We start from the raw sequence: 27,344 nt of genomic DNA, 5'->3' as shown, positions 1-27,344 counted from the left end.
AGCAGAGGTTCTTAACCAGGAATCTGTAAACTTGGTTTTTTTTTTTAATATAATTACATTTCTATACAACTGGTTTTCTTTGTAATCCTATACATTTTATTTCATGCACTTATTAAAAGCATTCTATCTGAAAAAACATCCACAAGTTTTGGGGTCCATGACATAAGAGGTTAAACCGCTGGGTTTAAGGGATAGCAGTGACCTTTCAGCTCAAACACTATTTGAACCTAAGACTTAACAAAACTTTTGTAACCCAAGAGAAATTATTGACCCAGAATGAATTTTCAGGGTACTTCCCTGGCCCCTAGGTCCCATGCCTCTGCCTCTCTGCAAGGAAACCCCACACTTACCTTTTCACTCTTTGCCAAGTCAGGCCAGACTGATCCCAAAAACTCTGAGGAGCACCTCCATTCAAGACTGCCTAGGCCAAGGCCAAGGTATTCAGCTTGCACCCTCAAGTCTTCAAAGGGCAGGATTCCTTTTCAGTACCACACCCTCACAGAACTAGGAAGAAAAATTCCCTCAAGATGAAGAGAAAGACGAGCTGGTTCCTTTGCCTTAGCATCCCTCCCCTAGCATAGTCTCCCTTCTGGCCTCTGAATATCCGTACAATTTATCTCCTTTACCAAAGTAGCTGAAGATTTCCTATTTTTAGATTCAGAATTGATTTTAACCTTCACAGTTTATCTCATCCATTAATCTACATTCACTTGATTGCAGCCAGCACCCCTGCTACACTTTGATCTCCAGGTGGATAATGTCAGGAGATTAAATTACTACTAATTGGCTCTCATTGCTTTACTTAAATTGTGATGGCAACAAATTTGTGACGTCAGCAAAATCGTGACATCAGCAAAATTGAGAGTTCCTTCCTCTACTTTCTCCCAAGATGTCACCACTGTTACCTTCACATAGCTGCTGCTGCTCTCAGAGTCTTCATTCACACCCAGGTGACAAGGAATAACATAAAGCGAAGGTTCTTAATCTGGGGTTCATGAACTATTTTTAAGATATTTTGAAACCTGTATTTCAGTATCATTTATGTCCTTCATAAACCTATGTATTTCATTTTATGCATTTAAAAACACTATTCAAGACTACCAAAATGTACCCATGACACAAAAAAAGATTAAGAACTCCAAGCATAACAGTAGAAGTCTCCCATATTTTAACTAAGATTCATACAGGCAGTCATTAATTTATCTATTCAACAAACATACATCAAATGTCTGCAGTGTGCCATGTCTTATACTGGGCACTGAAGACGTACAAAGCTTAGCTAAGAATTCAGTCCTAGAATCTTCATGAACATTACAGTCTAGGAGGAGGAAAAGATACAGAGTTAATGCTATGTTAATACTGCATAATATTACAGAAAACTTAAATCTCAAACACAAAAAGGGTGATTTCAGGCTTGAGAATACCTCCTTGTCTTATGCAACAATGCCCTCCATCCCTCTGCTTTGAAGATGCCTTCCTATGTCCCAGGAATCCCACCATGATAGTGATTGTCTATTTCTCTGCCTACGTCCTGACCCTAGACCTGGTACCTGTAATGGCCATTGGTATAGGCCTTAACAATCCTAAAACATTTCCTGAGGGTCTGTCATATAATAAGTACTGTAGATCCACTGTAGAGATGACAGGTTCATTAATAACTATAGTACAAGATGGTATGAGATAAGGACATAACAGACATACCTTTGTAAGATGCAGGAGTTCAGAGGAAGGAAAAATTACATGGGGAGAGGAGATTGTATTTGAGCTGGAGGGCACGGTCAGATGAGAAGGAAAGGTTTGGAGAGCAACATAAGTACAAGTGTGGAAAGAGGAAAATTCTGAACACCCATGAAACTGCAAGGATCCAAGATTGGATGGGGCCCCACATACATGATACAAGGGAAGGCTAGAAACGTAGGCTGGACTGGGTGGCCCCTCTAAAGGGCCTTGTGATCTATTTGGGAAGGTAGGTTCTACATACATTAAAACTTAAATAAATGTTACTTATTAATAAACATTAATAAATAGTTGATATAACGATAAATATTATCATTTAATGTTCACATGAGTATACGACAGTGGTACAAGGGATATCATAAGGAGATAAAGAATTCATTGAAAGATGAGGGATATCAGCCAGTGGTGTCCAATTCAAATAGAAACAGGATGACTAAGCCATACATAGAGATCCACATAGGCCCATATTGACTCAGTTTTAAGATATAATATTATCTACGATTCATTTTATTTTTATTCATTTTGCCAGTATTTCCTAAATGTGTTTTCATCTGGTTCCCTCACACTCAGGAATTTTGTGAGCAATATGCATCTAGTGGACCTGGTGTTTGACACTTCTGCTATAGATTACGGAATTCAGAGAAGGGAAAGATTTCGTGTGGTTTGAGATAAACTGGGAAAGCTTCAAAGAGTAAGTGCCTGCCACATTTTTGTTGTTGTTCACTCATTTCAGTCATCCCCAATTCTTCATGACCCCATTTGGGGATTTTCTTGCCAAAGATACTGGAGTGGTTTGGGATTTCCTTCTCCAGCTCCTTATACAGAAGAGAAAAGTGAGACAAAGTGAAGTAACTTGCCTAGGATCACATGGCTAGTAATTGTCTGAAGCCAGATTTGAACTCACAAAGATGAGTCTTCCTGACTCCAGGCTTGATATGGTATCCACTGCATCATCTAGTTGCCCCTCCCCTAACTCATAATAGGCACTAAATAAATACTAGTTGACTGGCTTCATGAAGAAAGAGGAAGTTGAACTGGACCTTGAAAGGATGAACATGATTTCCTCCCTGATTACTAGCTACTTTCTTGAGAGTCAAAAAATATTTGCCCCAAAAATGCCCAAAATTTATAGTTTTGGTGGAATCAAAGAATCTTGAACCTGGACTAATCCTAAGAAATCATCAAGTCCAGTAACTAAGAGAAATACACCAAACTCTAGTTTGCAGACTACATCCTCAACTTTCTGTGAAAATTGGGACACTTGGCCTCCTCTAATCCTGTAGCACCTCTCTCTCCTGCTCTCCATAATCTGTCCAATACCACTGATTGAAGCTAAGTATCACACCTGCCTATTCTTTTAATACGTCAAAATGTAATTAGTCTGGACAGATGATTTGAACTCATCAAGGGTGGTTAATTGCTCTTTTACAATCTATCTCCTGCCTTGACTTGGACATCCAACTGCCTACCATTGGCCTATTCCTTTCTGTCCATTCATCATTCCTCTCTGTGTAAAGTGCTTTGTACACCATAGGTATTGTAAACCTTAAATATTGGCTGTTATTATTATTGGCATAGAAAGCACAGAAAAATAAAACATGAGCAGCTCTTCCTTTTTTCCACAGTGTATGGGCAGTGTTCTATCCACTCTAAGCAACAATCCTAGCCCTCTTTGTTCTTCCTCTTTTCCCTAATATAGTTTTTTTAAAGTTTGTTTGGTAGGATTCTCCCATGTGTCTCTTCACACAACTTCCCTTTTCATTCCTCACCAGAATTATTTCTCTTTCTGTCTTCAAAATTCATCTTCAAGAACTTCCCATCCCTCCCAGAGTGAATACTCCTGTGGGATTTGAATTCGTGGTATCCTACTCATGCATTCTCTAGACTGTCTGAAGTCTGCTCCCCCAAAATCTAAGACTCTAAGTTAGGCTCCAGATGATCATGGTTTCCCTCTTGCAGATATGGATAGCCAATCCTACCTAGGATTAATTTTGTCAGCCCTATTTGCTGTCTAGGTGATGAAATGCATCAGTGCTCACAACCACTGCTGCTCCAGAAGTTGTTAATGGATTCCATCATAGTTCACTCATTGTCTCTTCACGGAAAATAATGCACTGACCTTTAATTAGTTAGTTACTGGAGGATGGGGGTCATGTAGTAGGTGAAGGCAGATGGTACAGAATTCTAAAAAACAGCAACCTGGCTGCCTGACATAGGAAACAGTATGTACTCTCAGCTCAACTGATTTCACTTTGCCAACTAAATCAGAGTGGAATTCTTCAAAGGCCTAAGGCACGTGTGCACACACACGCACACACACACACACACACACACACACACACACACGCAAATGTTCCAAACAAACTTCAACTGCCCAATAAATTGCCACATAGCAATAGTTACAGACTTTGAATGAGAGACAGAGCTTTCATGTTGGCTTGGCAATACTGATCATGTATTCAGAGAACATATCTTTTTGTTCTTTCCAAAAATGTTCAAAACCTGCACCCACCTGAGCAGTTAGGACATCAGAGTATGAGCACAGATGACTGAGAGTCTCCCAAGAACTCTCCAAGCCAGAGAGGAAAAAAAGAAAAGGAATTTTATGAACTGTTGGAGGGAAATTTCTATTCCTGTTAAATATTATTCATTCTAGAACTTATATATGGAAGCCTGGCAGGTTATAGGTTTATGCCTATAGCCAAATAGGCCCTAAGTTCAGAAATTCATTAAGCTTATTAAAACCAGAGAGCACTGAGAGGCTTTGAGCAAAGACTGAAAATTATGTGTCAAGGTGGTTCTCACTTGAGCTAAACAGAATAAACAAAGCCATGAATTAATCAATCAGTCAACATTTATACTATGTGCCAGGGAGGCAGAAACAAAAATAAGACAGTCCCTTCCCCTTATAGACCTTACATACTATCAAAGGGGAAAAAAAACATGTACACATATAAGCACGATGGAAGGGTGATCATTACACAGGAAACCCTCCCCATATGCTAGAGTGGAGCACTTCCCTTGAAGTTGGACTGTTTCCTGACTCCTTCTGGGAACGAGGAACCATGCACACATGCTTCACCATTCACTCCTGATTGTGGCCCCTGGTTACCATTGTGTAGTTTTGCACTTGCTAGGTTTCTTCTGGAAAAGAAACAATCTCATTCTCTTATGCTGTTCTGAACATTTAGATTGGGATGCTGACAATCTTCTGTGGACTTCCCTGTGGATTCAACGAAGGAGAGATGTCTGTCCCTTACTGATGGCTATATATGTACATGACAGAGAATCCACATGTATTTACCCAGGTGAACCTTAGACTGGATCTCAGGGACACAACTGCCTTTTCCAGTTTGTGTTTCATTCCCTGAGCACAGGGAGGCCTAAGAGCCATCGAGAGATGGATGAAGTCTTTGCTGCTACCTCAAATGCTGAAGAATTCAGGAGTTTTGGTATCCATGTGCTGACAGTTGGAAGTATTTCTAATAAATGCGCCACTTCTTGGGGAAGGGATAGCCATCAGTCAGGTAATCCTAGAACCTTAAAACCCAAACTACAACTCAGTGAGCCAAAAGATAGAGATCTTGAGCTACTGCTTAGACAAAAATGATCCAAGATAAATGTGAAATATCTATTCGACATTTCCACAAGTCTCCTTGTATTCTTCTCTGTCTCCTGGGAAACTATAATAGGAACAATGAGTTTTAGTTTTATGTTTTAAATAAGTGCCCATGAATTCTTATAAGTTATAGTGGATAGAATGTTGGGCTGAGAGTCAGGAAGACCTGAGTTCAAATGTGGCCTCAGTCACAATCTATGTGACTCTGGGCAAGTGGTTTAACCTCTGTCTTCCTCAGTTTCATCAAATGTAAAATGGGGATAATATTAGCACTTGCTTCCCAGAGTTGCTATGAGAATTAGAGATAATTTTTTTAATTTTATTTTTAATTTATGGAATAAAACAAGTATTTCCATAACATAGTATAATTTTTAAAAAGATGATTGCACATGAAACTGCAATTCTATTGTGTAAAACTTGCTACTTCTTTTAATTATATGTTATCATGTGAATTTCTTTTTTTTCTTTTTCCCCTCCCCTTCCTTCACTCTAGAGACAGTGACAGACACAAACATGTATATGTATATGTATGTGTGTGTATATATATGTATATATACACACACATATACATACCAGTTGTTCTGTACACACTTCTATTTGTCAGTTCTTTCTCTGGATGCAGATAGCATCTTCCTTCATATGTCCTTTGTAGTTAATTTGAGTATTTACAATAGTCAAAATTATTTATTCACTTAAAATGCTCTTAAAACAATATTACTATTACTATATACAACCTTCTCTAGTTCTCCTCATATCACTCTTCATTATTTATGCAAGACCATCCATGGTTTTCTAAGATCACAGTAGTACTCCATCGCAATCATATACCACAATTTGTTCAACCATTCCCTAATTTCTGACAATTTCCTGACATTCTGACAATTTCCAATTCTTTATCACCACAAAAAGAGCTGCTACAAATATTTAAAAACATGTATGTCTTTTCTTTTTTCTCTAATCATCTGGAAATAGACCTAGTAGTGGGATGCTGGGTCAAAGGATATATGCAGTTTAATAAATCTTTGGGCATAATAAAAGATTGCTATCCAAATGGTTGGATCAGCTCACAATTCCACCAACAATGAATTACTGTCCCTATTTTTTCACATCCCCTCCAACATTTGTTGCTTTCCCCTTCTATCATTTTAGCCTATCTGATAGGTGTAAAATGGTATCTCGAGGTTGTTTAATTTTCATTTCTCTAATCAATAATGATTTAGAGTGTTTTTTCATAGGATTATAAATTGTTTTTATTTCTTCATTGGAAAACTGACTGTTCATGTCCTTTGACCATTTATCAACTGGGGAATGGGGGCAGGTAGGTGGTGCAGTGGATAGAGCACCAGTGCAGGAGTCAGGAGGACCTGAGTTCAAATCTCACCTCAGATACTTGACACTCACTAGCTGTGTGGCCTTGGGCAAGTCACTTAACCCCAATTGCCTCATTCTGGGTCATCTCCAGTCATCCTGAGGAATATCTGGTCACTGGATTCAGATGGCTCTGGAGGAGAAGTGAGGCTGGTGACCTGCGCAGCCCTCCCTCACTCAAAACAAAATCAAGTGCACACACACAATGGGGAAATGACTCGTATTCTTATAAATTTTACGAAGTCCTTTATATAATTGAGATATGAGACTTTTATCTGATAAATTGTCTATAAATTTTTTCTCAACTTTCTGATCTTGGTTACATTTGCTTTATTTGTACAAAACTTTTTTTTTTAATTTAATGTAACTAAAATTAGCCAGTTTATACCTCATTCTGCTCTCTACCTCTTGTTTATTCATAGACTGTTCACTATTCACAAGTCTAATAAGTAATATGTTCCATATTCTTCAAATTTTCTTGTAACATTTCTCTTTGTATCTATGTCATGTATTCATTTTGACCTTACCTTGGAAAATGCTGTAAAATATTAGTCTACATCCAAGTTGTATCATATTGCTTTCCATTTTTCCCAACAATTTTTACCAAATAATGAATTCTTATCCCAAAATCTTAAGTCTTGACATTCGTCAAATACAAAGTTACCATATTTATTTGCTGTTGTAAATTGTATATCTACTCTGTTCCATTGATCTATCTGAGAGTTTTGATAATTACTGCTTTATGGTATAGTTTAAGAACTGATGCTGCCAAACCTCTTCCTTTACATTTCTTCATTGTTTCCTTTGATTAATCTTGACTTTTTGTTCTACCAAATAAATTTTTCAGGGTTGGTTTGTTTTTTTTTTTTTTTTGATAATTCAGTAAAATATGTTTGGCATTTAATTGGGATGACATTGAATGTATAAATTAGTGTGGCTAAAACTATCATTTTTATTATGTTGATCCTGGCTAGCCATGGACAATTAGCAATTCTCAAATTATTTAAAGCTAATTTTATTTGTATATAAAGTTTTTTTCTATAAGTTTGTTTATATAGGTCCTGAGTTTGTTTCAGCAGGTATACTTCCAGTTATTTTATACTGTCTAGAGTTATTTTAAATGGGGTATCTCTTACTGTCTCTTCTTTCAGAGTTTTGTTTGTTATATACAGGAATGCTAATGGTTTATATGGATTTACTTTATATCCTGCTACCTTGCTAAAATTATTGTTCAACTAACTTTTTAGTGGAATCTTTAGGATTTTCCAAGTATATCATCCTATCATATGCAAAAAAAAAGTAGATTCATTACCTCCTTCCCTATTCTGGTTTTTTCTATTTCTTTTGCTTCTCTTACTGCTATCACTAGGTTTTTCAATACAACATTAAATAATATTGGTGACAGTGGGAATTCTTATTTCATGCTTGATCTTATTAGGAGAGCTTCTAGTTTATTCCTCAACCAATATTGCTTGTTGGTGGTTTTAGATAATTTTTTTTAACAATTTAAGGGAAAAATCCATTTATACTTATACTTTCAAGTGTTTTTAATAGAAATGAGTGTTGAACTTTATCAAAAGCTTTTTCTGCAGCTGTAGATATGATGATAAGATTTTTTTACTTTTGTTATTAATTATGTTAATAGTTTTCTTTATGTTAAATGATCCGTATATTCATGGTATAAATCCCACTTGGTCATAATGTATAATTTTTGTGATATATTGTCAAAATTTTTTACAGTATTTTATTTAGGATTTTTGCATCCATATTCATTAATGAAGTTGATTTATAACTTTTTTTTTCTCTTTTTACTCTTCCTGACTTAGGTGTCATTATCATATTTGTTTCATAAAAGAAGTTGGCTAGGATCCCTTTTTTGACTATTATTCCAAATAATTTATTTAAAATTGGAATGAGCTGATCTTAAATATTTGACAGTATTCACTTGTAAATCCATCTAGTGCTGGGCTTTTTTCTTAGGAAGTTCATTTATGGCCTGTTCAATTTCATTTTCTAAAACAGTACTATTTAGATATTTTATTTCTTTTTCTGCAAATCTAGTCAATTTATATTTTTGTATATTCTTCCATTTCACTTAAATTGTAAAGTTTATTGGCATATAATTGGGCAAAATAACTCCTTATAATTGCTTTAATTTCATCTTCATTAGTGATATATTCATCCTTTTCATTTTTAATACCAGTGATTCGGTTTTCTATTTTTAATCAAATTAACCAAGGGTTTATCTATTTTATTGATTTTTCATAAAACCAACTCCTACTTTTATTTATTAATTCAATGGGGTTTTTTACATTCAATTGTATTAATCTCATCTTTAACTTTTTAGGATTTCCGGTTTAGGGTTTAATTGAGAACTTTTAGTTTGTTCTTTTTCTTTATTTTTAAATTGCGTATGCAATTCATTGATCTGCTCTTTCTCCATTTTACTGATATAAGCATTTAGAGATGTAAATTTTCTTCGGATCACTGCTTTTGCTGTATCCCATAGCTTTTGATATGTTTTCTCATTTTTGTCATTCTCTTCATAATATTTTTAAATTGTTTATTATTTAAATTATAAATATTAAAGAAAATATTTTAAAGCATTAAGCATGATGCCTAGAACATAGTAGTATAAATGCTTGTTTCCTTCCTTTTCCTAATGTATATTATTTTGTACATTGAGTAATTTTTCTAAGAAAAATCTCTTTTGTGGAGACCCTAGACATGAGCCAACCCTAAGCTTCATTTAAGAGTTTTTTCCCTGCAACTCTAGTGGAGACATAATGAGTCAGAGAGTATTTAAAAAGTATGATTCTTTCTCTTTTAGAAATCAGACTCCCCATAGGACTGCACTGGTTCTGCCTGACTCCAGAGCCAGGATCCCTTTGTAAGAGAGGGCACTGCAACCCTAATCCAGTTCCTGACATAGCTAACATAAGTACATCAAAAATAAGCACAGTGTGAATGTAAATGTAGGAGTAGAAGTACCAGCACCAGAGGAACTATGGAAAGCCCTCAATCAGTCAAGGACTCTTGAGCTGAGCTTTGAGGGAAGCTAGGGATTTTAAGAGGTAGAGATGAAGAGGTGGAGTATATACAGTAGGCATGTGCAAAGGCATAAAGACAGAAGATCAAATGTCATTATTTGTTGTTGTTGTTGAATCGTTTCAATCATATCCACTTCTTCATGACCCCATTGGGGTTTTCTCATCAAAGATGCTGGAATGGTTTTCCATTTCCTTCTCCATATCATTTTACAGAGGAGGAAACTGAGGCAAATGGAATTAAGTGACTCACCAGGGTGACACATCTAGTAAGAGTCTAAGGTCAGATTTGAACTCAGGAAGATGAGTCTTCCTGAATCCAGGCCTTGCACTCTAGGCACCATGGCTCCACCTAGCTGCCATGTCATATATGGGGCTCTGCAAGTAGGCCAGCTTAACCAGAAGAATGCATGAGGGAGAGTAATGTGTAATGTCCCAGGAAAGAGGCTGAAATCAGGTTGTGAAGGATTTTAAAAGCCAAAACAATAGGAGGTCCTATTTGATTCTAGACATAGGAGGGTGTGACTGGAGCATTTTGTGTAGGAGAGTGACATTGTTAGACCAGATTAGAAAGGGGACAGAATGGTGGCAGGGAGACCAACAAGACAGCAACATTTACTAAGTATTTTCCATGTACTGGACACTGTGCTAAAGTGCTGCGGATACAAATACAAGAAAAAAGACATACTATCCCTGCCCTCAAGGAGCATATATTCTAATAAAGAGAGACACACACAAAAGGAGGCAGGTAGGAGATGTGAGAAGGTACCCATTCAAGGCCAAGTGACAAACTCCAGAGAATCAGGAACAGTGCCCAGAGGGGAACAAAGTTTTGTCAGCCTGAGTCCCTCCCCAAAATGGAGATCCTGAGAGGTAATCACCAATGGGAGAAGAGGACCAGCATGGTGGAGAGCTATTTCAGGGTAAGGAGGCCACAAAGACAGTTTGTTTCAGGTGGGAAGACCGCACTTGCTGAGGGAACTTCCAGTGTGAGATGACATCACACTGATACAGTAATGGATTTGGAGAGAAAGATGGCAAGTTCTACTTTGGACATGTTATGTTGGAGATGCCTCCAGGATATACAGTTCAAAATATGCTGTAAGTTATTGATAATACAGGACCAAAGTTCAGGAGAGAAATTAAGGCTGAATATAGAGGTGTAAGAGTTATCAATATAAAAATGAAAAATGAATCAATGGCAGCTGATGAGAGTCAATAGAGGAAGAGAAGAGCCTCAAGAATGAGCTTTAGGGTATATCCCCAACAGAATGCAGAATTCCAGAGAACAACAAGAAGAGATAAGAAGGTTTACTTAAATGAACAATGCAAAGAAATAGAAGAAAATGACAGAATGGGAAAGCTCAGAGACCTCTTCAAGGAAGTTAAAAATATAAGGAAAAGTTTCATACAAAAATGGGTATGATAAAAGAAAAATGGTAGGAATTTAACAAAAGCAGAAGAGATTAAGAAAAGTTGGCAAAAATACACAAAAGGCCTATGCAAAAAAGATCTTAACATCACCAATAACCACGATGGTGTGGTTACTGATCTAGAGCCAGATATCTTGGAAAATGAAGTCAAGTGGGCCATTGGAAGCATTATCAATGATAAGCCAAGTAAAAATGATGGAATTCTAGCTGAGCTATATAAAAGATGATAAGCCCTCAAATCTAGAAAACACAGCTGTGGCCAGTAGATTGAAAAAGATCGGTTTATGTCCCATTTTTAAAAAAGGGCAATGCCACGGAATGTCTAAATTATGAACCAATTGCACTCATTTCACATGGCAGTGCACATTAGGCTTAAGATTCTGCAAGTTAGGCTTCAGCAATATGTAAATCAAGAATTATCAAAGGAATAGACTGGTTTTTGAAGAAGCAGAGAAGCTAGAGACCAAATTGCCAACATTTTCTAGATTATGTAGAAAGCAAGAGAGTTCCAGAAAAACATCTGCTTCTGTTTCATTGACTACACTAAAGCCTTTGACTGTATGGATCATAACATGGCTGGTGAGATAGTTTACACAAAGTATCTGACAAATAAGTGCTCCAGACATATAACTTATTGTTAATGTTATTATCGTTATTAACATTATTACAGGTAGAGTTGTGTAGTGGATAGAAAACCAAGCCACAAACCCAAGAAATGAGGGTGGTGAAATTGCATTGCTTCTCATGACAGCTATTTCTCTGATCTGGGGAATGTCTCCCATTATGAGGAATTCAGTTCCATTTTTTGATGCTTTCATCAAATCCCAAGGACTTTCACAACAGAAATGCAAGATAGGAATGAGAAACCGTAAGATTCTTTAGGATTCAGTGCCTCTGAGAAGAGAAAAGTTTTTAAATAATTTCTTTTTGTTCTAATTTGTACTGCTGAGTATGATGGGAATTTTTTTAAAGGGAAGTGAAAAGAAATTTGAAGGTGGGAAAAGTCCTTCCTCAGATATATACTGGCTATAAGACCCTGGGTAAGTCACTGAATCTCTCCGGGGTCCAAGTTACTCTCCAAAACTAAATTGCAGAGAATGTGCCAATCTGCATTGGTAGAGAGACTTTTCTTCCCTGGGAATTCCCTATGCTAATGAAATCACAAGTCATCATTATTCCTATCATTATTATTTATCCTCATTAGTACCAAAATCTAAATATGCTGCCTGAAATTGAACCTATCCAAATTGCAACCTGGAGAAGAAGAGGAAACTCCAGGGAAAAAAATGACTACATGGCAGGGGGGAGGGGCATGGAGCCAAGATGGCTCCTGAAAGATGGACCTGTAGAAGCTCCCCATCATAGCTCATAAAATATGTGTTAAAAAAGACTCTAAACAAATTCTAGAGCAGCAGAAGCCATAAAACAACAGAGTTAAAGAGATTTCCAGCCCAAGACAGCCTGGAAGGCCAACAGGAAAGGTCTATCACACCTGGCACAGAGCACAGGCCAAGGTGCGCTGCACAGTGTGACAAGGACAGGACCCAGAACAGGCTTGAGGACACTACTGGCAGCAACATTTCCCAGATTCCTCAACCCACAAATGCCAAAGACAGCTTCAAAGGTCAGTGAGAAAACTCTTTCACTTGGGTGAGAAGGGAATGTAGTCTGGACCCACCAGCAGCAGCGTCCATTTTTGGAGCCCTCCACCTAAATACCCTGGGGGACTTGAGCTTCAGATCTGGATCTCAGCCCTGAGTGGCTCTCCTGGGTTGAGGAAGAGTGTTGATGGTGACGCTGGTGGAGGCTCTAGAGAAAAAACCCTGCAGGCAGATCCTGGGCAGAACAGAGTGCCTGTGGTTGCTCCCAGACCAGAGTGCAGGCCAGGAAAGGAGTAAACTCCTCTCCCTTGATTGCACCACCATGGAGCAACTGAGAACTTTTAGGCCCCCAGAGTATACTTCCTTTTGACAAAGGACTCAAAAGTCAAGTGACAGGCTGGAAAAATATCCAAAAAGGGGGGGGAAATAAGACTATAGAAGGCTACTTTCTTGGTGAACAGGTATTTTCCTCCATCCTTTCAGATGAGGAAGAACAATGCTTACCACCAGAGAAAGACCTAAAAGTCAAGGCTTCTACACCCAAAACCTACAAAATGAATATGCAATAGTCTCAGGTCATAGAACAGCTTAAAAAAGGATTTTGAAAATCAAGTAAGAGAGGTGGAAGAAAAATTGGGAAGAGAAATGAGAAAGATGCAAGAAAAATCATGAAAAGCAATTCAACAGCTTGCTGGAGGAGACCCAAAAAATGCTGAAGAAAATAACACCTTGAAAAATAGGCTAACTCAATTGGCAAAAGAGGTGCAAAAAGCCAATGAGGAGAAGAATACTTTAAAAAGCAGAATTAGCCAAATGGAAAAGGAGGTTCAAAAGCTCACTGAAGAAAATAGTTCTTTGAAAATTAGAATGGAACAGATGGAAGCTAGTGACTTTATGAGAAACCAAGAAATTACAAAACAAAACCAAAAGAATGAAAAAATAGAAGATAATGTGAAATATTTCATTAGAAAAAGCAAATGACCTGGAAAATAGATCCAGGAGAGACAATTTAAAAATTATGGGACCACCTCAAAGCTGTGATCAAAAAAAGAGCCTAGACATCATCTTTTCATGAAATTGTCAAGGAAAACTACCCTGATATTCTAGAACCAAAGGGCAAAATAAATATTGAAAGAATTCACTGATCGCCTCCTAAAAGAGATCCAAAAAAAGAAACTCCTAAGAATATTGTAGCCAAATTCCAGAGTCCTCAGGTCAAGGAGAAAATATTGCAAGCAACTAGAAAGAAACAATTCAAGTATTGTGGAAATACGATCAGGATAACACAAGATCTAGTAGCTTCTATAGTAAGCGATCAAAGGGCTTAGAATATGATATTCCAGAAGTCAAAGGAACTAGAATTAAAACCAAAAATAACCTACTCAGCAAAACTGAGTATAATACTTCAGGGGAAAAAAATGGTCATTCAATGAAATAGATGTTCAAGCATTCTTGAGGAGAAGATCAGAGCTGAATAGAAAATTTGACTTTCAAACACAAGAATCAGGAGCATGAAAAGGTAAATAGGAAAGAAAAATCATAAGAGATTTTTCTAAAGTTGAACTGTTTACATTCCTACATGGAAAGATAATATTTGTAGCTCTTGAAACTTTTCTCAGTATATGGGTAGTTTGAAGGATTACACACACACACACACACACACACACACACACACATACATATATAGACAGAGAGCACAGGATGAGTTGAATAGGAAGGAATGATATCTAAAAAAATAAAATTAAGGGGTGAGAGAGGAATATATTGGGAGGAGAAAGGGAGAAATGGAATGGGGCAAATTATCTCTCATAAAAGAGGCAAGAAAAAGCTTTTTCAATGGAGGAGGAAAGGAGGGAGGTGAGAGGGAAAAAAATTAAGCTTACTCTCACCACATTTTACTTAAGGAGGAAATAATGGGCACACTCAATTTGGTATGAAAATCTCTTACACTACAGGAAAGTAGGAGAGAAGAGGATAAGTGAGATGGGTGGATGATAGAAGGGAGGACAAATGGGAGGAGGGAGTAATTAGAAGTAAACACTTTTGGGGAGGGACAAGGTCAAAAGAGAGAAGAGAATCAATGGGGGGCAGGATAGGATGGAGAGAAATATAGTTAGTCTTACACAACATGACTACTATGGAAATCTTTTGCAAAACTACACATATATAGCCTACATTGAATTGCTTACCTTCTCAGTGGGAATGGGTGGAGAGGGAAGAAGAGAGAGAAGTTGGAACCCAAAGTTTTAGGAAAGAATGTTGAGAATTATCTTTGCATACAACTGGGAAATAAGAAATACAGGTAATGGGGCATAGAACTCTATCTTGCCCTACAAGAAAAGAGAGAAGATGGGGATAAGGGAAGGGAGGGGTGTGATAGAAGGAAGAGCGGATTGGGGGAAGGGTTAATCAGAATGCATGGTGTTTCAGGTGGAGGGAGGGGAGAGATGGGGGAAAAATTGGAACTCACAATTTTGTGGAAATGCATGTTGAAAGCTAAAAATAAATAAATAAACATTTAAAAAAATGGGTAGGTGAAGAAGGGGAATGAGGATATTTTAAACAAAAGACAATGAGTAGTCTATTTCCTTGTTGCTTATAATATATACAAGGGAATAGCATAAGATGAGGCTAAAAAGGTAAGGCTCTGTCAGCTTGTGTCAAATCCTGAAGGCTAAGCATAGAAGTCTGAGTATTACTTAGCAGACAAGAGGGAACCAGAGAAGATTTTTGAGTAGATGAGTCACATGACTAGGTCTAGGCATAAGAAAGATTAATCTGGAAGTAATAATGATAATTACTACTATTAGGAATGGATTATAAGGACAAGACATTAATTTTTTTCCTAATGAATGCCAGAAAAGACATCCTTTTTGCTTTGGAACTGAATGCTAGCAATAGTAATGCAGGATAGTTAGAAATAATCTTTGTATAATTGAGGTACACTGTGGATAGAGAAACTATCTTTTAGTCAGAATGACCTAGATTCAAGTCCCACCTCTGACACAGTGTCTGTGTGACCCTGGACAAGTCATTTAACCATTTACAACATTCTAAATAACTCTCTAAGACTCTAAATTGAAGAGATGGCATTCATCTGAGTCTCCTCCCCTGGGAGTTCTCTATATCAATGAAATCACAGGACCAGTCACTGTTCTTTGGATATTTGCTACCCTTTACATAGCCATCACTTTTAAAAGTGAAAATTTTAAAAATTATTCCTCATTTTAAACAGAAAATTCATTCTCTCTTAAGGACATACTATCCTCTCCAAGACAACTTCCTAAAATTATAATTTACAGAACAGTTGCTATCTTCATTGGTAGACAGCATTTTCTTACAAGTTCCCTATACTAATGAAATCAGAAGTCCTCCAGTTCTGTGATGCTACAGGTCTAAGATAAGTCAAAGTCTTAGATTCTAAGACAAGTGTTTTTGTGTGTGTTTGTCAAATATTTTGTAGACAAGAAGGCCTTTACCTTAGAAATGAGTTCTATGCCTTAGGAATGATTATAGGATCAGAGGCTTAGATCTGGAAGAGACCTTCAAGGTTAAGTCCAACCTCTTCATTTTACAGATTAGGATACTGAGGCACAAGAAGGTTAAGTGACTTGCTCAGATTTACCCAACTAGTAAGTGTGTGAGGCAGGATTTAAACATGGGTCTTACTGACTCCAAAACCAGTGTTCTATCCACTACGCCATTTTGCCTCTTGTGGCTAATTCAAAGAGTAGAATACTAACAATAATGACAATATTAACATATACTAAAATAGATGTTTAAGGCTTACAAAACCTTTTCTCAGGACCCTGTGAAGTAGAAGTCAAGAGAGAAGGATGAGGATTGAAAGGTCATTAGATTTGGCAGTTAAAAGGCCATTGGTAACTTTGGAAAGAAGTTGGAACGATAAGGTTGGAACCTAGACTGAAGAGGGTTTATTATTATTGAGGGAAAGGAGAGGAAGTGAAGACACCAACTCTAGATGACTTTCTCAAGCACCTAAATGGAGAAGGAAAAGACAGATAAAGACAAGAAAAAATAGAGATGATAAGATCAAATGAGAGGTCTTTTAATGATGGGAGAGATAAGGGTGTGTCTGTAGACAACAGAGAAGGAACCAGAGGATAGAAATGTGATATGAATGACCTGTAAAGCAGCTAGATGGCTCAGTGGATAGAGCACTGAACCTGGAGTCTGGAAGATCCGGGTTTAAGTCTGGCCTCAGACACTTACTAGGTATGTGGGCAAGTTACTTAACCCCATTTACCTTGGTTTCTTAATTTGTAAAATGATCTGGAGAAGGAAATGGCAATCCACTCCAATACCTTTGCCAAGAAAACTCCAAATGGGGTCGCAGAGAGTTTGACATGACTGAAAAATGACTCAACAGTTACTAATTCACTGGAATGCTGTGAACAAGCTCTATATAAAAGGGCAAGGCTGAGGAAGGAGATGCTATGAAAGAAATGTCTCTACCTGCCCTCTCTCTCCCCTCACCCTATACCTACTGCCCAGATAACTAGCCCTTGGTAGGTGTCATCACCAAGGAGTTTCCAGGCCAGGATCACAGAGGATCAGTTCTCTCCAGAATGAGAGGAGAAAAATGACATCTGAAGGAGATGGCAAATAGCCTCAATATTTTTTCTTCTGAACTTAACAAATACTATATAAAATGAGCATTTCCAGAGAGAAAGTATAATAGAAAAAGATTATACATGAAACTCTTGAGTCTCTATTATGTATGGCTTGATTTTCCTTTTAAGAGCATAATAAATTTAGCATGTAACTTTCAAAAAAAAATGACTGCATTTCCTGAGCCCCTCGATTTTTAACTTCTCCTTCAGGAGGCAATGGGGTGAGATGGGGAAGCTGACTTACCCCTTAGAGGGTTGGTGTTGCTCCACATACAAAGGATTACTGGACATTCTGCTACAAATTACTTAGACAAGTTGACTATTTCTCAACTTCAGAGAGCAGCCTACCTCTTTTTGTGGGTCACTGTAGAGACTGGATCAGGGTGTGTTATGAGGGACATGACATCCTCCTTTACCTGCTACTCATAATAAGCTCAAATCTCAGAGGCTGCCCCCACACCCTATAGTCCTGCCCTCTAGCAAACCACCAGATTCTAATAGATCCAGTTTCATATTCATTTATTTGAAAACCGCTCAGTTCTATTTTTACCTTCCAGTAAACCTCCTCCCCACTCTTTCTCTACCAAACCAAGGCCTCCATTTCCTCAAGGCCCAGCACCTTCCCGGAAGCTTTCACCAACTCTCTCAGTCCATTTTATGGCATTTAAGGTTCAGAGCACACAATTTAACACTGGATGATTGCATGCAGTTTTATATCAGAAGCAATGCAATGTGGTGGAAACAGAAGATCTAGGTGCTGCCACTATTTAGCTGTGCACCATTGGGCAAGGCATTTCATCCTCTAGACCTCAGTTTCCTTATCTGTAAAATGAAGAGTCAATTAGACTAGATATTCAGTAAGGTATCTTCAAGCTCTCTCATTGGGATATTGCTCTCTCATAATTTTATGCATCAAAGGTTCATCCCATCACTGAATCTTGGAACTGGGAGGCATCATGGAGGTCATCAAGTCTGACTTTCTACTTAGTAAGGAAACTCTTCTATGATATCGTTAATAGATGGCCATGTAGTTTTTGCTTAAATAACACCACTTAAGGAAGACCACTGTTTCCCAGGGTAGTCTATTGAACTGTTAGTTCTCGTCTTTAGAAAGTATGACCTTTCCTTTCTGGTGCTCTCTCCCCCCCCCCCCCCCCCAGAAAAAGTTATACTGTGACCATTGACATAAGCAAGCCTGAAGAGTGAGCTCTAGGGAAAAAGCAAAGCTCTGTCCAGGTGCCTAGTGATCTGGTTCCAATTTCTCCATTCCTCAAATTCAACTGACCACTAGAGGTAAAGTAAAACGTAAGGCATATAAATATAATCCAGCAGTGACTGATAAATGTCTTCTGACATGAAATGATTGCCATATGTTTGTCATCAGCGATTAGACTTCTTATTCAAAGACTTAGAAGAATAAATAGAGCCATGCCCAGCAATTTTCCCCAGATAACTGAAATTTAGAAGATTCAAGTATTTAACCACAAATTTCTTCAGTATGACAGAAGGCACTATAGTAGCTCAACTACTTTGTAATTATTTCTTGTATTATGTTCACACTGTGAATTACAAAGCTGCTTTTAGGATGCATTTGATGCTGCTTGTCCTAAAGACAAAAATTGTTATTTATGGCTCTGACATCAATGAATGAGGTGAGGGACATTATAGGCAATCTCTGACTTGAATACACCCAACCTCATAGCCAGGTACTCATGAGAACCATTCTTCCTTGGCTATTACTCCTGAGAATTCTCCCTTCCTTCTTTCCTTCCCTTCCCTTCATGAGTCCTTCCTTCCTCACAAGATCATAGATCTAGAGTTGGAAAGAACATGAGTGACCAAAGACTCCAACCTTCTCATTTTAAAGATGATGAACCTGAGACCCAGATGAGTCAAGTGATTTGCCCATGTTCAGACCAGTAGTAAGTGTCAGAGGAAAGATTCTCTCCAGGTTTCCTGAGCCTCCACTTCTACTGCCAATAGGCAGGCAGTTTATTTTATGTGTTTTAAGGACTAGACAGCCATTGGCCAATCCCTGATACAGAAGGAAGAGAGCGATCATATGTCTTAAGAAATAAAAGACCTCCCTCCCCTTACACAGGAGATTGGGATTCAGGAATATTGTCCATAAATTGTCCTTTCAGGCTCCTTGAGTTGGTACATGCAGGTCATGACTTCTACAACAGGAATCCTTTAACAGCTGGTAGATCTGAGAGAGAGCAAAAATTCCCCTCACAACCTCCACTTCAGTCAGAAAGAAAAAAACAGAAGAGGAAAAAAATGTTAATTAAAAGCAATCTTTCCCTCCTCTTTTAGAGGTGAGCACAGAGGAATGATTTCTCTAGCAAGAGTCCTAGTTAATAATATCATCTTGGGGGCACCTCTCATCACTGAAATTTATCACCCCAAAAATACAAAGGGGAATCTACAAAACAACCAGTATGACTTAGTGATGTTCTATTACTAAGATCTAATCAGTTGTCTTTTGCCTTCTTAACAAGGTGCCATGAAATGCAACAGAGGAGGCATAGTAGGTAGAAAGCTGGACTCAGACACAGGAAGACCTGAATTCAAGTCTCCCCTCTGACATAAACTAATTTTGTGATTCTGAACAAGTCACCTGGTCTTTCTGTGCCACAAGGCATCTCTCTACACAACAGATTACAAAGAGAGTGCCAGTCTACACTGACAGAGGAAGTTCCTTGCCAAGAGCTTCCCTCCACCCTGCATCATTGAAATCATCCATCCACCCCAAACAAATAAATGAAATAAATTGTCAGCAATCATGCATAAGTTCTCTATGAGGGGTTGCTGATCAAGGACCTCCCCCCCAAAAAAATTACCATGACCCTATAAGCTCATCACACTGAAACCATCAAATAACTTCCTTCATCAACCCCCAATACCAGCTCTTGGACAATAACTTGTTCATTTATTCAGGTGCAGATGTCCAAAGAATTGAGTTTGTCCACAGGGTAAAGCTTGATTTAGAGAGTTTGAGGAAAGTGATGATAGATCAGAGTTAAAGACTGGGGACTAGGAATGCCTAGCCTGTGTATCTAGGCCATGAGATTGAGTGTAACCTGGGTCCTAGTGACCTGTAAGAAAACAATTCTAGTATCTTTCTGGGTAAAACTATGATAGATCCCTCCCAGATGTTATCTCTGAATGACACAGTCCTGAGCCTCTAGCAGTCTCTGTCAAAAAAAAAAAGCACTCAGCAGTGGGGATAGGTAGTAAGGAGAGCATAAATGAAGACTGAGTGAGAGAATGTGAGTATGAATGGATACCCAATACCAAGAGTCTATATAAGTAGCACAATATTGTTTGGCAATAGAAGCATTTGGAGACTGTTGTCATGGACAAATAAGTCTTGTTCTAGGTGAACACTATATTTTATCCTCTGTGACATCTTAAGTGATCATATATGTCTCCCTAGAATATATGGCTTGTTTGGTTTGGGTAGTTGGTGAATCACTGAAGAAAACTATACCCTTGGTATCATCCATCATAGAATCTTTTATGACTTTAAGAGACACATCAGATTCTATGTTTTGTTTGAGAAAAGACTTGAAAGTTAAATTTTGTTGTTCTACTGAATCAAATACTTTTCAAAAATAATCTGTAATAAGATCTTATGTTCTCTGTGCTCTTCAATGAATGTGTTATGCTAAAGAAAATTGTCGTAGAAAAATATGTATGTCTACTCTCTTTTAATGTTTTCATCAAGGATGCCTGAATCCTTTCATAGGCCATTTTCCAAAAGCTTTTTTGAAAATGAAGAAGCATAAGTAGATATAAATGTCAATAGATGTTGATGCCTTCTTAGTTTCCTCTACTTTTTAAAACTAAGAATATATGTGATCATTCCCATCCATTTGGAGTCTTTGTCTTTTAAAATATCTTGAACATAGATTTCTGAATGTGTTTTTTAAAATGTGTCACATAAAGAATGAATCTTTTCTGCATGTGCATGATAAGATTTACTCATTCTTCCCAACTTCATTTCTAAAATGTCACTGCTACTTCCTCAACTGTATATACACTATTGAGGTACTAAAGTTCAAATGTGATGGTTCCGCTATGGGCACTGATGAGAATGCCTCATTCTAGAGGCCCAAGAAGAGGTGTTCCAGTTCACATCTATCTGTTGTCCTTCTTCTAGTATCATCTAAAATACCCTAAGAATAGCCATCAATACCACTTCTAGGGCTGTCTCCCAAAGAGATCGGGAAAAGGACCCACATGTACAAAAATTTTTATAGCAGCTCTTTTTGTAGTAGACAAGAGGGGATGCCCACCAACTGAGGAAAGGCTGAACAAGTTGTTGGTATATGAATGTAATGGAATACTATCATGCTATAAGAAATGATGAACAGGCCAATTTCAGAAATACGTCAAAAGACATATATGAATTGATGCTTAGTGAAGTGAACAGAACCAGGAGAACATTGTACACAGTAACAACCCCATTGTGCAAAGACTGGCTTTGATAGACTTAGTTCTTCTCAGCAATGTAAGGACCTAAAACAACTCCAGAAGACTCGTGATGGAAAATACCATCCACATCCAGAAAAAGAACTATGGAGTCTGAATACAGATTGAAGCATTCTATTTGCTCTCTTTTTTGTTTTGTTTTGGTTTGGTTTTTCTTTCTCATGGCTCCACTCATTCACTTTAATTCTTCTGTACAACATGACTAATGCGAAAATATGTGCAATTAAAATGTATATAGAGAGTCTATATTGGATTGCATGCTATCTTGGGGAGGGGGAAGGGGAGAAAGGCAGAAAAAACTTAAAACTTATGGAAGAGAATGTTGAAAACTAAAAATACATTAATTTATTTGTAAAATAAAATAAAATACCCTAAGAATGATCTGGTTTAACTGAGTTTACACCAAGAATTCTGACAGTTTGTTTTTCTTTAGCTTATTTTTATTATTTTTTAAAATAGTAATACTTATAATCTGTCATCTCTCTCTGAAATATTTTGCAAATAACTTTATATTCAAAACCAGTGTTGCCCTTGGCTGCCATGACTCTCTTCATGGTGAAGAAATCAAATGTTTGATGGTTGAGGAAATTTCTGAATTCTTTTGGTCTCCTCCATCTAAATACTCAGCAATTTCAGTAACAATATGGGCACAAGGAAGGATGGCAAAAAAAAAATTGGGGGAAATATTGAGGATTAAGAAATGAGGCCAAAGGCTATTCAAAAGGCATAACATAAATATTTTCTTTAGGAAGAATTCAGAAGTTCCTGGACAAAGTGAGCACCAAACACCACCACAAAAATGGAAATGAGAAAGAGAGATGCATACATACATACTCACACACATACACACATAATATAGATGTGTGTATGTGTACTTACCTTTTCATTGCATCAAGGAACTCTTCAAGGTATAGACAAGCTGAGGTGATATGCCTTTTTGGAATGGAGTCCCCATACTAGCACAAGGGACTTCTGGTGTGAAGATTTCTTTCCACAGAGGCAAATCAGCTAAGCTTATCAGTACCTTGGAGAGCAATGAAAGGGTCAGCACCCATGGTCACATAACTAGTTTGTTTCAGAGGCAGGACTTTGACCCAGGTCTTTGAAGACCAGCCTTCTATCCCTCTTCCACTCTATCTCACTGTTTTGAAACTATATCTTAACAGACAGGAAAGGACTGATTACCTACATAGCAGTCACTTCTCCACTACAACTGCCAGTATGTAGACAGATCATCTATTAACTATAGGAAAAAAAATGAAGTAGAGGGATGAAACAGGCTGAGAGAAATTAAGAGATTTGCCTATGGTCACATAGTTGGCTCATGTTCAAGGGTTTGAATTCAGGTCCTGCCAATACCCAAAAACAAATCTTTCCAGACTAACAATGCATACTTCCCCTTATACACTCTACATTCAAGCCAAATTAGCCACTTCACTGATCCTTGTACACAGTATTCCATCCCTCTAAGCTGTGCTCTTGTCCAGGCTTGCCCCATCCTGGGAATGCTCACTTACCTCACTTCCCTTTCTAGGAAGGGTCCCCCTCCTTCTTGAGGCTTTTCCCAATCCTGTCAATTTTTAGAGTTCTTCACCACCCTGAAATTATCTGAAGTATCACTTGTTTATATTTTATATTGCTTTCTCAATACACGTTTCCACCTTTACCTCAGTAGCATGTAAGTTCCGTAAGGCCAGGGTCTTTTCCACTTTGGGCTAATTTACATCTTCAAGGCATACTTATTGGATGGAATAGAAAGAATTCCCTCAAAAACATGACAAAGAAGTATTCCCCTGGCTTCTGCCTGAAGACCTCTTTTGAACAGGAATTAAGCCTTTCCTGTAGCAGCCTAGACCACCTTTGGAGAACTCAAATCATCATGAAATAATTCTTTACATCAATTCTAGATTTGTACTTTTGCAGCTTCTATCCACTTCTCCTAGTACTGCCCTCTGGGGCTAATCAAAATGAGTATAATCCTTCTTCCATATAATAGCCCTTCCAATACTTGAAGACAATTGCCTTGTGTTCTCTTCTTCCAGCTAAACAATTCTCAGATATGGAATAAATTCAAAGCATCTCCCTATCCTGGATAATCTCCATTGGGGAACTCACTATGCCATGACCCACTCCAAAGCTAAAATCTCACTTTCTAGAAGATTTTCCCAGTCTCTCTTAAAGCCAGGACTTTCCTTCCATGATTATCTCCAATTCCTCCTATAAATATAAGATAATCCCAGATTTGTACTCATCACAGCAGCTTTTCCAAAACATTTCATCCCTCCTCAAATTTTCTGCAACTACCCCTCTGCCCACTCTCTCAATTAAGAAAATTGCTTCACGTTTCACTGAAAAAAATTAAGGCCATTCACAGAGAGATGCCACTTATTCCCTGTCCTTTGTCTCCCATCACTCAAATGTCTTCTGCCTCTCTCTCTCCTCCTTCAAATCTATTTCACGTAAAGAAATGGACCTTCCCCTTGCAAAGACAACTCTTCAACATGCATAAGTGATCCCATTCCATTCTGTCTTCTCCAGCAGACTATGCTCCTTATCATCCCTACTCTTTCATAATCTTCAATCACTCACTGTCTACTTCTACTGTCCGTGAATATGCTCATGTCTCCCCCATCCTTTAAAAGCCCTCACTGTATCTATCTACCCCCAACAGTTATCATCCTCTCTCTACTTGATTTTGTGGCTAACTCCTTGATATGATTATCTACAATAGGTGCCTTCACTTCTTTTCCTCTCAAGTCTTTTCTTTAATCTCTGCAGTCTGACTTCAGATTACAACATTCAATGGAAACTTCTGTCCAAAATCTCTAATGATTTGCTTAATGGCCAACTCTTGAGGTCTTTTCTCAGCCCTCATCTTTCTGGACCTCTCAGTAGTATTTGAAACTGTTTATCACCCACTTCTCCTTGGTTCTCTCACTAGTTTTTGTTTTGTTTTAGATATTACTCGCTCTCTCCTATTCCCCCCCACGCATTACCTACCTAACTATGCCTTGGCTGGATCTTCATCCATGGCATACCCACTAACAGTGAGGATTCTCCAAAGCTCTTCCCTGGGCTTGCTTCTCTTCTTTCCTCAGTACTTCACTTGATCTCATTGTTCACCATGGATTCAATTATCATCTCTATGTAGATGACTCTCAAATCTATTTGTCTACACCTAATCTCTCTCCTGACTGCATCTACAACTGCCTATTATACATCTTGAACTGGATGTCCAAAATTGAAGTCCTTATCTTTCCTAATCTCCCAGATCTCCAAAATCTCCCTTCTTCCTAACTTCCCTATTAATTTCCAGGGCACTGCCCTCCTCCCAGTCCCCCAGGCTCACAACCTAGGTATTATCCTGGACCCCTCAACCTCTCTTACCAACACCCTCAATCCCATTAGTAATTGTAGGTAGCTGAGAAAACCAAAGCTACTCCATTTTGTCTGAAGTTCTTCTATTCTTGTTTCTGACCTTGTTCATATTGCAGCCCTTGCCCTGAAACCTTCTTTTCTGCTGAAACAGCAAATATCTGGAACAGTCTTATCTATTAGGGTGAGGTCTGAGAAACACCCAACCCAAACAATTGCCTTTCCTGTTACACTCTCCCAATCGTATCCCCATTAACCTGCCATTAAGAAGTCCTGTCCAATCAAGAGGCACCTTGTACCCAATTTATATTTTGCCTAATATAAACCTATATAATCTTTGTCCTTGCATTCCTTGAGAGGGTCTCAAAAACCCTCACTGGTTCCTAAACTTTCTGTTTCTGGTTTCAGTTTGCTCTGGCACTGACAATTTTCCCCATGTGATCAAGTTCTGATTTTTCTACCTTCTTCACATCTTGTTTATGTGGCCCCTTCTCTCCTCTGACACTATCACCACCCTAGTAGAGGCCCTCATTCCCTCACATCTGGACTATTGCGATCGTTTGTTGGTTGGTCTCTCTGCCTCAGCTCTCTCTCTACTCTGATCTATCCTCTACTTAGCCGTCAAACTGATCTTCCTAAAACACAAGCCTGACTATATCACACCCCATCCTATTCAATAAACTCCAATGATTCCCTATTATCTTCAGGATCAATTTTAAAATCCTATCTCTGCTTCTTAGAGCCTTCCTTATCTGGCCTCCTTCTTACCTTTTTAGGTTTTGTACAACTTCCTCTCCTCCATGTACTCTGCAGTTCAGTGACACTGTCCTCCATGCTGTTTCTGCCATACAATAGACCCTCTCACAATTCTGAGTGTTTTCATTGGCTACCCCTCATACCTGTTATATTCTCCCTACTCCTCTTCATCTCCTGGCTTCCCTAACTTTCTTCAAGTCTCAGCCTTTCCCAGCCCATTTTAATCTTAGTGCCTTCCCTCTGACATTACCTCCAATTGACCTACCATATCTTGTTTGATTGCATGTCGTCTCCCCCATTAGACAGTGAGCTCCTTGAGAATTGAGAGTGTTGGGGGAGGGGTGCCTTTCTTTGTATTCACAGTGCTTAGCCTGACACACAGTAGGTATTTCACCGAGGTTTATTGACTTGCCCTATTTATTAAGTCTCAGTTTACCCTAGAAAAATCAATTTACAGAAAAAATGAGGCTTCATTTCTCCTGTGTTTCCTTTAGTCATGACCATATTCATGTTGACTTTCTAACCCAACTTCCATCCCACTTAAAGGAGTGGGATAGAGAGGAGAGGGGCCTACCAGCTACAGCTGCTAGAGGACCATGACTGAAGAGCACTTTTGTGAGCTCACATAAACCCAGGTGAGGAAAAGCACTTCATATTAGCACAGTTTCTGAAACATTTTCCTATCTGTTAAGTGTTTGATCCTCACAATAAACTAGTAAGGTAGCTGGGGTAGCTTTACAAAGAAAAGGCTTAGAGAAAAAAATGAGCTATCTAAGGGCAGAAAAAACAAATCTGATAGAGCAACTCAACCCAGACAGTCATTCATTCTACCTCAATCCTATTTATTCATACCACTCTGTCCTCATGAACTCTATCTTGATCCAGGTCCTTCCAGTCCACCAATGCATAGGGAAAAGTCCAGATTCTCCATAAAGCCTCCCCTAAAGACTCTCCAGGCCAAGAAGAGCTCTCTCCCTCTTGTGAATTTTTTCAGCACCAAATGGGCTCCACAGCATTCTTTTGATATTTATCATTTATTGCCTTGTAATACCCCTTGTATTGCTGGCATGTCTGTTTAATAAACATTTGTTATTGATTTGTTATTTTGTTATTGTGTTCATTTTCATTTCACATCCTTGCTGTTTCCTCACCCCAACATTCCAACCTTATCTCACATTACTCCCCCTTACACACACTAAGCCTCAGTCAGAATAGTGTTTCCCAAAAGCATCAATGCTTTGCTCCCTCTGTAACTTCATGCCATTTTCTATGCCTAG

The sequence above is a fragment of the Notamacropus eugenii genome, chromosome 1 (assembly GCF_028372415.1).
Source record: "Notamacropus eugenii isolate mMacEug1 chromosome 1, mMacEug1.pri_v2, whole genome shotgun sequence".
Lineage (NCBI taxonomy): Eukaryota > Metazoa > Chordata > Mammalia > Diprotodontia > Macropodidae > Notamacropus > Notamacropus eugenii.
Note: the sequence above shows the minus strand (reverse complement) of the source record.